This window comes from Odontesthes bonariensis, chromosome 11 (genome assembly GCF_027942865.1).
Source record: "Odontesthes bonariensis isolate fOdoBon6 chromosome 11, fOdoBon6.hap1, whole genome shotgun sequence".
NCBI classification, from domain to species: domain Eukaryota; kingdom Metazoa; phylum Chordata; class Actinopteri; order Atheriniformes; family Atherinopsidae; genus Odontesthes; species Odontesthes bonariensis.
In genome coordinates, this window is record NC_134516.1 from 3,855,393 (window position 1) to 3,865,405 (window position 10,013).

Here is a 10,013-nt window from a genome sequence, read left to right on the forward strand (position 1 = left end):
GAGAGAGATACTAACAGGAGAGAGATACTAACAGGAGAGATACTAACAGGAGAGAGATACTAACAGGAGAGATACTAACAGGAGAGATACTAACAGGAGAGATACTAACAGGAGAGATACTAACAGGAGAGATACTAACAGGAGAGAGATACTAACAGGAGAGAGAGACTAACAGGAGAGAGATACTAACAGGAGAGAGATACTAACAGGAGAGATACTAACAGGAGAGAGACTAACAGGAGAGATACTAACAGGAGAGAGATACTAACAGGAGAGAGACTAACAGGAGAGAGATACTAACAGGAGAGATACTAACAGGAGAGATACTAACAGGAGAGAGATACTAACAGGAGAGATACTAACAGGAGAGATACTAACAGGAGAGATACTAACAGGAGAGATACTAACAGGAGAGATACTAACAGGAGAGATACTAACAGGAGAGATACTAACAGGAGAGAGACTAACAGGAGAGAGATACTAACAGGAGAGATACTAACAGGAGAGATACTAACAGGAGAGAGATACTAACAGGAGAGATACTAACAGGAGAGATACTAACAGGAGAGATACTAACAGGAGAGAGATACTAACAGGAGAGAGAGACTAACAGGAGAGAGATACTAACAGGAGAGAGATACTAACAGGAGAGAGACTAACAGGAGAGAGATACTAACAGGAGAGATACTAACAGGAGAGATACTAACAGGAGAGATACTAACAGGAGAGATACTAACAGGAGAGATACTAACAGGAGAGATACTAACAGGAGAGATACTAACAGGAGAGATACTAACAGGAGAGAGATACTAACAGGAGAGATACTAACAGGAGAGAGATACTAACAGGAGAGAGATACTAACAGGAGAGATACTAACAGGAGAGAGATACTAACAGGAGAGATACTAACAGGAGAGATACTAACAGGAGAGAGATACTAACAGGAGAGATACTAACAGGAGAGATACTAACAGGAGAGAGATACTAACAGGAGAGATACTAACAGGAGAGATACTAACAGGAGAGATACTAACAGGAGAGATACTAACAGGAGAGATACTAACAGGAGAGATACTAACAGGAGAGAGATACTAACAGGAGAGAGATACTAACAGGAGAGATACTAACAGGAGAGATACTAACAGGAGAGAGATACTAACAGGAGAGATACTAACAGGAGAGATACTAACAGGAGAGATACTAACAGGAGAGATACTAACAGGAGAGATACTAACAGGAGAGATACTAACAGGAGAGATACTAACAGGAGAGAGATACTAACAGGAGAGATACTAACAGGAGAGAGATACTAACAGGAGAGAGATACTAACAGGAGAGAGATACTAACAGGAGAGATACTAACAGGAGAGATACTAACAGGAGAGAGATACTAACAGGAGAGATACTAACAGGAGAGATACTAACAGGAGAGATACTAACAGGAGAGAGATACTAACAGGAGAGAGATACTAACAGGAGAGAGATACTAACAGGAGAGAGATACTAACAGGAGAGATACTAACAGGAGAGATACTAACAGGAGAGATACTAACAGGAGAGATACTAACAGGAGAGAGATACTAACAGGAGAGATACTAACAGGAGAGATACTAACAGGAGAGAGATACTAACAGGAGAGATACTAACAGGAGAGAGATACTAACAGGAGAGATACTAACAGGAGAGATACTAACAGGAGAGAGATACTAACAGGAGAGATACTAACAGGAGAGAGATACTAACAGGAGAGATACTAACAGGAGAGATACTAACAGGAGAGATACTAACAGGAGAGATACTAACAGGAGAGATACTAACAGGAGAGATACTAACAGGAGAGAGATACTAACAGGAGAGATACTAACAGGAGAGATACTAACAGGAGAGATACTAACAGGAGAGAGATACTAACAGGAGAGATACTAACAGGAGAGATACTAACAGGAGAGATACTAACAGGAGAGAGACTAACAGGAGAGATACTAACAGGAGAGAGAGACTAACAGGAGAGATACTAACAGGAGAGAGATACTAACAGGAGAGAGATACTAACAGGAGAGAGATACTAACAGGAGAGATACTAACAGGAGAGAGATACTAACAGGAGAGAGATACTAACAGGAGAGAGATACTAACAGGAGAGAGATACTAACAGGAGAGAGACTAACAGGAGAGATACTAACAGGAGAGAGACTAACAGGAGAGAGAGACTAACAGGAGAGATACTAACAGGAGAGATACTAACAGGAGAGAGATACTAACAGGAGAGATACTAACAGGAGAGATACTAACAGGAGAGAGATACTAACAGGAGAGAGATACTAACAGGAGAGATACTAACAGGAGAGAGATACTAACAGGAGAGATACTAACAGGAGAGATACTAACAGGAGAGATACTAACAGGAGAGATACTAACAGGAGAGATACTAACAGGAGAGAGACTAACAGGAGAGAGAGACTAACAGGAGAGATACTAACAGGAGAGATACTAACAGGAGAGAGATACTAACAGGAGAGATACTAACAGGAGAGAGACTAACAGGAGAGAGATACTAACAGGAGAGAGATACTAACAGGAGAGATACTAACAGGAGAGAGATACTAACAGGAGAGATACTAACAGGAGAGAGATACTAACAGGAGAGATACTAACAGGAGAGAGATACTAACAGGAGAGATACTAACAGGAGAGATACTAACAGGAGAGAGATACTAACAGGAGAGAGATACTAACAGGAGAGATACTAACAGGAGAGATACTAACAGGAGAGAGATACTAACAGGAGAGATACTAACAGGAGAGAGATACTAACAGGAGAGATACTAACAGGAGAGAGATACTAACAGGAGAGATACTAACAGGAGAGAGATACTAACAGGAGAGATACTAACAGGAGAGATACTAACAGGAGAGAGATACTAACAGGAGAGATACTAACAGGAGAGATACTAACAGGAGAGAGATACTAACAGGAGAGATACTAACAGGAGAGAGACTAACAGGAGAGAGATACTAACAGGAGAGATACTAACAGGAGAGAGATACTAACAGGAGAGAGATACTAACAGGAGAGATACTAACAGGAGAGATACTAACAGGAGAGATACTAACAGGAGAGATACTAACAGGAGAGAGATACTAACAGGAGAGAGATACTAACAGGAGAGAGACTAACAGGAGAGAGATACTAACAGGAGAGATACTAACAGGAGAGATACTAACAGGAGAGATACTAACAGGAGAGATACTAACAGGAGAGATACTAACAGGAGAGAGACTAACAGGAGAGAGATACTAACAGGAGAGATACTAACAGGAGAGATACTAACAGGAGAGAGACTAACAGGAGAGAGATACTAACAGGAGAGATACTAACAGGAGAGATACTAACAGGAGAGAGATACTAACAGGAGAGAGATACTAACAGGAGAGAGATACTAACAGGAGAGAGATACTAACAGGAGAGAGATACTAACAGGAGAGAGATACTAACAGGAGAGAGATGCTAACAGGAGAGAGATACTAACAGGAGAGAGAGACTAACAGGAGAGAGATACTAACAGGAGAGAGATACTAACAGGAGAGATACTAACAGGAGAGAGACTAACAGGAGAGAGAGACTAACAGGAGAGAGATGCTAACAGGAGAGAGAGACTAACAGGAGAGAGAGACTAACAGGAGAGATACTAACAGGAGAGAGATACTAACAGGAGAGAGATACTAACAGGAGAGATACTAACAGGAGAGATACTAACAGGAGAGATACTAACAGGAGAGATACTAACAGGAGAGAGACTAACAGGAGAGAGAGACTAACAGGAGAGATACTAACAGGAGAGATACTAACAGGAGAGATACTAACAGGAGAGAGATACTAACAGGAGAGAGATACTAACAGGAGAGATACTAACAGGAGAGATACTAACAGGAGAGATACTAACAGGAGAGAGATACTAACAGGAGAGATACTAACAGGAGAGATACTAACAGGAGAGATACTAACAGGAGAGATACTAACAGGAGAGATACTAACAGGAGAGAGACTAACAGGAGAGAGAGACTAACAGGAGAGATACTAACAGGAGAGATACTAACAGGAGAGAGATACTAACAGGAGAGATACTAACAGGAGAGAGACTAACAGGAGAGAGATACTAACAGGAGAGAGATACTAACAGGAGAGATACTAACAGGAGAGATACTAACAGGAGAGATACTAACAGGAGAGAGATACTAACAGGAGAGATACTAACAGGAGAGAGATACTAACAGGAGAGAGATACTAACAGGAGAGAGATACTAACAGGAGAGAGATACTAACAGGAGAGAGATACTAACAGGAGAGATACTAACAGGAGAGATACTAACAGGAGAGAGATACTAACAGGAGAGAGATACTAACAGGAGAGAGATACTAACAGGAGAGAGATACTAACAGGAGAGATACTAACAGGAGAGATACTAACAGGAGAGATACTAACAGGAGAGAGATACTAACAGGAGAGATACTAACAGGAGAGATACTAACAGGAGAGATACTAACAGGAGAGAGATACTAACAGGAGAGATACTAACAGGAGAGATACTAACAGGAGAGATACTAACAGGAGAGAGATACTAACAGGAGAGAGATACTAACAGGAGAGAGATACTAACAGGAGAGATACTAACAGGAGAGATACTAACAGGAGAGATACTAACAGGAGAGAGATACTAACAGGAGAGATACTAACAGGAGAGAGACTAACAGGAGAGATACTAACAGGAGAGATACTAACAGGAGAGAGATACTAACAGGAGAGAGATACTAACAGGAGAGATACTAACAGGAGAGAGATACTAACAGGAGAGATACTAACAGGAGAGATACTAACAGGAGAGATACTAACAGGAGAGATACTAACAGGAGAGATACTAACAGGAGAGAGAGACTAACAGGAGAGAGATACTAACAGGAGAGAGAGACTAACAGGAGAGAGATACTAACAGGAGAGAGATACTAACAGGAGAGATACTAACAGGAGAGAGATACTAACAGGAGAGATACTAACAGGAGAGAGACTAACAGGAGAGATACTAACAGGAGAGATACTAACAGGAGAGAGATACTAACAGGAGAGAGATACTAACAGGAGAGAGATACTAACAGGAGAGAGAGACTAACAGGAGAGAGAGACTAACAGGAGAGAGAGACTAACAGGAGAGAGAGACTAACAGGAGAGAGATACTAACAGGAGAGAGATACTAACAGGAGAGAGATACTAACAGGAGAGATACTAACAGGAGAGAGATACTAACAGGAGAGAGATACTAACAGGAGAGAGACTAACAGGAGAGAGATACTAACAGGAGAGAGATACTAACAGGAGAGATACTAACAGGAGAGAGATACTAACAGGAGAGATACTAACAGGAGAGATACTAACAGGAGAGAGAGACTAACAGGAGAGAGAGACTAACAGGAGAGAGATACTAACAGGAGAGAGAGACTAACAGGAGAGAGAGACTAACAGGAGAGAGATACTAACAGGAGAGATACTAACAGGAGAGAGATACTAACAGGAGAGATACTAACAGGAGAGATACTAACAGGAGAGATACTAACAGGAGAGATACTAACAGGAGAGATACTAACAGGAGAGAGATACTAACAGGAGAGAGAGACTAACAGGAGAGAGATACTAACAGGAGAGAGATACTAACAGGAGAGATACTAACAGGAGAGAGACTAACAGGAGAGATACTAACAGGAGAGAGATACTAACAGGAGAGAGACTAACAGGAGAGAGATACTAACAGGAGAGATACTAACAGGAGAGATACTAACAGGAGAGAGATACTAACAGGAGAGATACTAACAGGAGAGATACTAACAGGAGAGATACTAACAGGAGAGATACTAACAGGAGAGATACTAACAGGAGAGATACTAACAGGAGAGATACTAACAGGAGAGAGACTAACAGGAGAGAGATACTAACAGGAGAGATACTAACAGGAGAGATACTAACAGGAGAGAGATACTAACAGGAGAGATACTAACAGGAGAGATACTAACAGGAGAGATACTAACAGGAGAGAGAGACTAACAGGAGAGAGAGACTAACAGGAGAGAGATACTAACAGGAGAGAGATACTAACAGGAGAGAGACTAACAGGAGAGAGATACTAACAGGAGAGATACTAACAGGAGAGATACTAACAGGAGAGAGATACTAACAGGAGAGATACTAACAGGAGAGATACTAACAGGAGAGATACTAACAGGAGAGATACTAACAGGAGAGATACTAACAGGAGAGATACTAACAGGAGAGATACTAACAGGAGAGAGATACTAACAGGAGAGATACTAACAGGAGAGAGATACTAACAGGAGAGAGATACTAACAGGAGAGATACTAACAGGAGAGAGATACTAACAGGAGAGATACTAACAGGAGAGATACTAACAGGAGAGAGATACTAACAGGAGAGATACTAACAGGAGAGATACTAACAGGAGAGAGATACTAACAGGAGAGATACTAACAGGAGAGATACTAACAGGAGAGATACTAACAGGAGAGATACTAACAGGAGAGATACTAACAGGAGAGATACTAACAGGAGAGAGATACTAACAGGAGAGAGATACTAACAGGAGAGATACTAACAGGAGAGATACTAACAGGAGAGAGATACTAACAGGAGAGATACTAACAGGAGAGATACTAACAGGAGAGATACTAACAGGAGAGATACTAACAGGAGAGATACTAACAGGAGAGATACTAACAGGAGAGATACTAACAGGAGAGATACTAACAGGAGAGATACTAACAGGAGAGAGATACTAACAGGAGAGAGATACTAACAGGAGAGATACTAACAGGAGAGATACTAACAGGAGAGAGATACTAACAGGAGAGATACTAACAGGAGAGATACTAACAGGAGAGATACTAACAGGAGAGAGATACTAACAGGAGAGATACTAACAGGAGAGAGATACTAACAGGAGAGAGATACTAACAGGAGAGAGATACTAACAGGAGAGATACTAACAGGAGAGATACTAACAGGAGAGAGATACTAACAGGAGAGATACTAACAGGAGAGAGATACTAACAGGAGAGATACTAACAGGAGAGATACTAACAGGAGAGATACTAACAGGAGAGAGATACTAACAGGAGAGAGATACTAACAGGAGAGAGATACTAACAGGAGAGAGATACTAACAGGAGAGATACTAACAGGAGAGATACTAACAGGAGAGATACTAACAGGAGAGAGATACTAACAGGAGAGATACTAACAGGAGAGATACTAACAGGAGAGATACTAACAGGAGAGAGATACTAACAGGAGAGATACTAACAGGAGAGAGATACTAACAGGAGAGATACTAACAGGAGAGATACTAACAGGAGAGATACTAACAGGAGAGATACTAACAGGAGAGAGATACTAACAGGAGAGATACTAACAGGAGAGATACTAACAGGAGAGAGATACTAACAGGAGAGATACTAACAGGAGAGAGATACTAACAGGAGAGATACTAACAGGAGAGATACTAACAGGAGAGAGATACTAACAGGAGAGATACTAACAGGAGAGAGATACTAACAGGAGAGATACTAACAGGAGAGATACTAACAGGAGAGATACTAACAGGAGAGATACTAACAGGAGAGATACTAACAGGAGAGATACTAACAGGAGAGAGATACTAACAGGAGAGATACTAACAGGAGAGATACTAACAGGAGAGATACTAACAGGAGAGAGATACTAACAGGAGAGATACTAACAGGAGAGATACTAACAGGAGAGATACTAACAGGAGAGAGACTAACAGGAGAGATACTAACAGGAGAGAGAGACTAACAGGAGAGATACTAACAGGAGAGAGATACTAACAGGAGAGAGATACTAACAGGAGAGAGATACTAACAGGAGAGATACTAACAGGAGAGAGATACTAACAGGAGAGAGATACTAACAGGAGAGAGATACTAACAGGAGAGAGATACTAACAGGAGAGAGACTAACAGGAGAGATACTAACAGGAGAGAGAGACTAACAGGAGAGAGATACTAACAGGAGAGATACTAACAGGAGAGATACTAACAGGAGAGATACTAACAGGAGAGAGAAACTAACAGGAGAGATACTAACAGGAGAGATACTAACAGGAGAGATACTAACAGGAGAGAGAAACTAACAGGAGAGATACTAACAGGAGAGATACTAACAGGAGAGATACTAACAGGAGAGATACTAACAGGAGAGAGACTAACAGGAGAGATACTAACAGGAGAGAGATACTAACAGGAGAGATACTAACAGGAGAGATACTAACAGGAGAGATACTAACAGGAGAGATACTAACAGGAGAGATACTAACAGGAGAGATACTAACAGGAGAGAGATACTAACAGGAGAGATACTAACAGGAGAGATACTAACAGGAGAGATACTAACAGGAGAGAGACTAACAGGAGAGATACTAACAGGAGAGAGAGACTAACAGGAGAGAGACTAACAGGAGAGAGATACTAACAGGAGAGAGACTAACAGGAGAGATACTAACAGGAGAGATACTAACAGGAGAGAGAGACTAACAGGAGAGAGACTAACAGGAGAGATATACTAACAGGAGAGATACTAACAGGAGAGAGATACTAACAGGAGAGAGACTAACAGGAGAGAGATACTAACAGGAGAGAGACTAACAGGAGAGATACTAACAGGAGAGATACTAACAGGAGAGAGAGACTAACAGGAGAGAGACTAACAGGAGAGATATACTAACAGGAGAGATACTAACAGGAGAGAGATACTAACAGGAGAGAGATACTAACAGGAGAGAGATACTAACAGGAGAGAGATACTAACAGGAGAGATACTAACAGGAGAGATACTAACAGGAGAGATACTAACAGGAGAGAGATACTAACAGGAGAGATACTAACAGGAGAGAGACTAACAGGAGAGATACTAACAGGAGAGATACTAACAGGAGAGAGATACTAACAGGAGAGAGATACTAACAGGAGAGAGATACTAACAGGAGAGATACTAACAGGAGAGATACTAACAGGAGAGATACTAACAGGAGAGATACTAACAGGAGAGAGATACTAACAGGAGAGATACTAACAGGAGAGAGACTAACAGGAGAGATACTAACAGGAGAGATACTAACAGGAGAGAGATACTAACAGGAGAGAGATACTAACAGGAGAGAGATACTAACAGGAGAGATACTAACAGGAGAGATACTAACAGGAGAGATACTAACAGGAGAGATACTAACAGGAGAGAGATACTAACAGGAGAGAGATACTAACAGGAGAGAGACTAACAGGAGAGAGACTAACAGGAGAGAGACTAACAGGAGAGATACTAACAGGAGAGAGATACTAACAGGAGAGATACTAACAGGAGAGATACTAACAGGAGAGATACTAACAGGAGAGATACTAACAGGAGAGAGACTAACAGGAGAGAGACTAACAGGAGAGAGACTAACAGGAGAGAGACTAACAGGAGAGATACTAACAGGAGAGAGACTAACAGGAGAGATACTAACAGGAGAGATACTAACAGGAGAGAGATACTAACAGGAGAGAGATACTAACAGGAGAGAGACTAACAGGAGAGAGACTAACAGGAGAGAGATACTAACAGGAGAGAGACTAACAGGAGAGATACTAACAGGAGAGATACTAACAGGAGAGAGACTAACAGGAGAGAGACTAACAGGAGAGATATACTAACAGGAGAGAGACTAACAGGAGAGATACTAACAGGAGAGATACTAACAGGAGAGATACTAACAGGAGAGATACTAACAGGAGAGATACTAACAGGAGAGAGACTAACAGGAGAGAGACTAACAGGAGAGATATACTAACAGGAGAGAGACTAACAGGAGAGAGACTAACAGGAGAGAGACTAACAGGAGAGAGATACTAACAGGAGAGAGACTAACAGGAGAGATACTAACAGGAGAGATA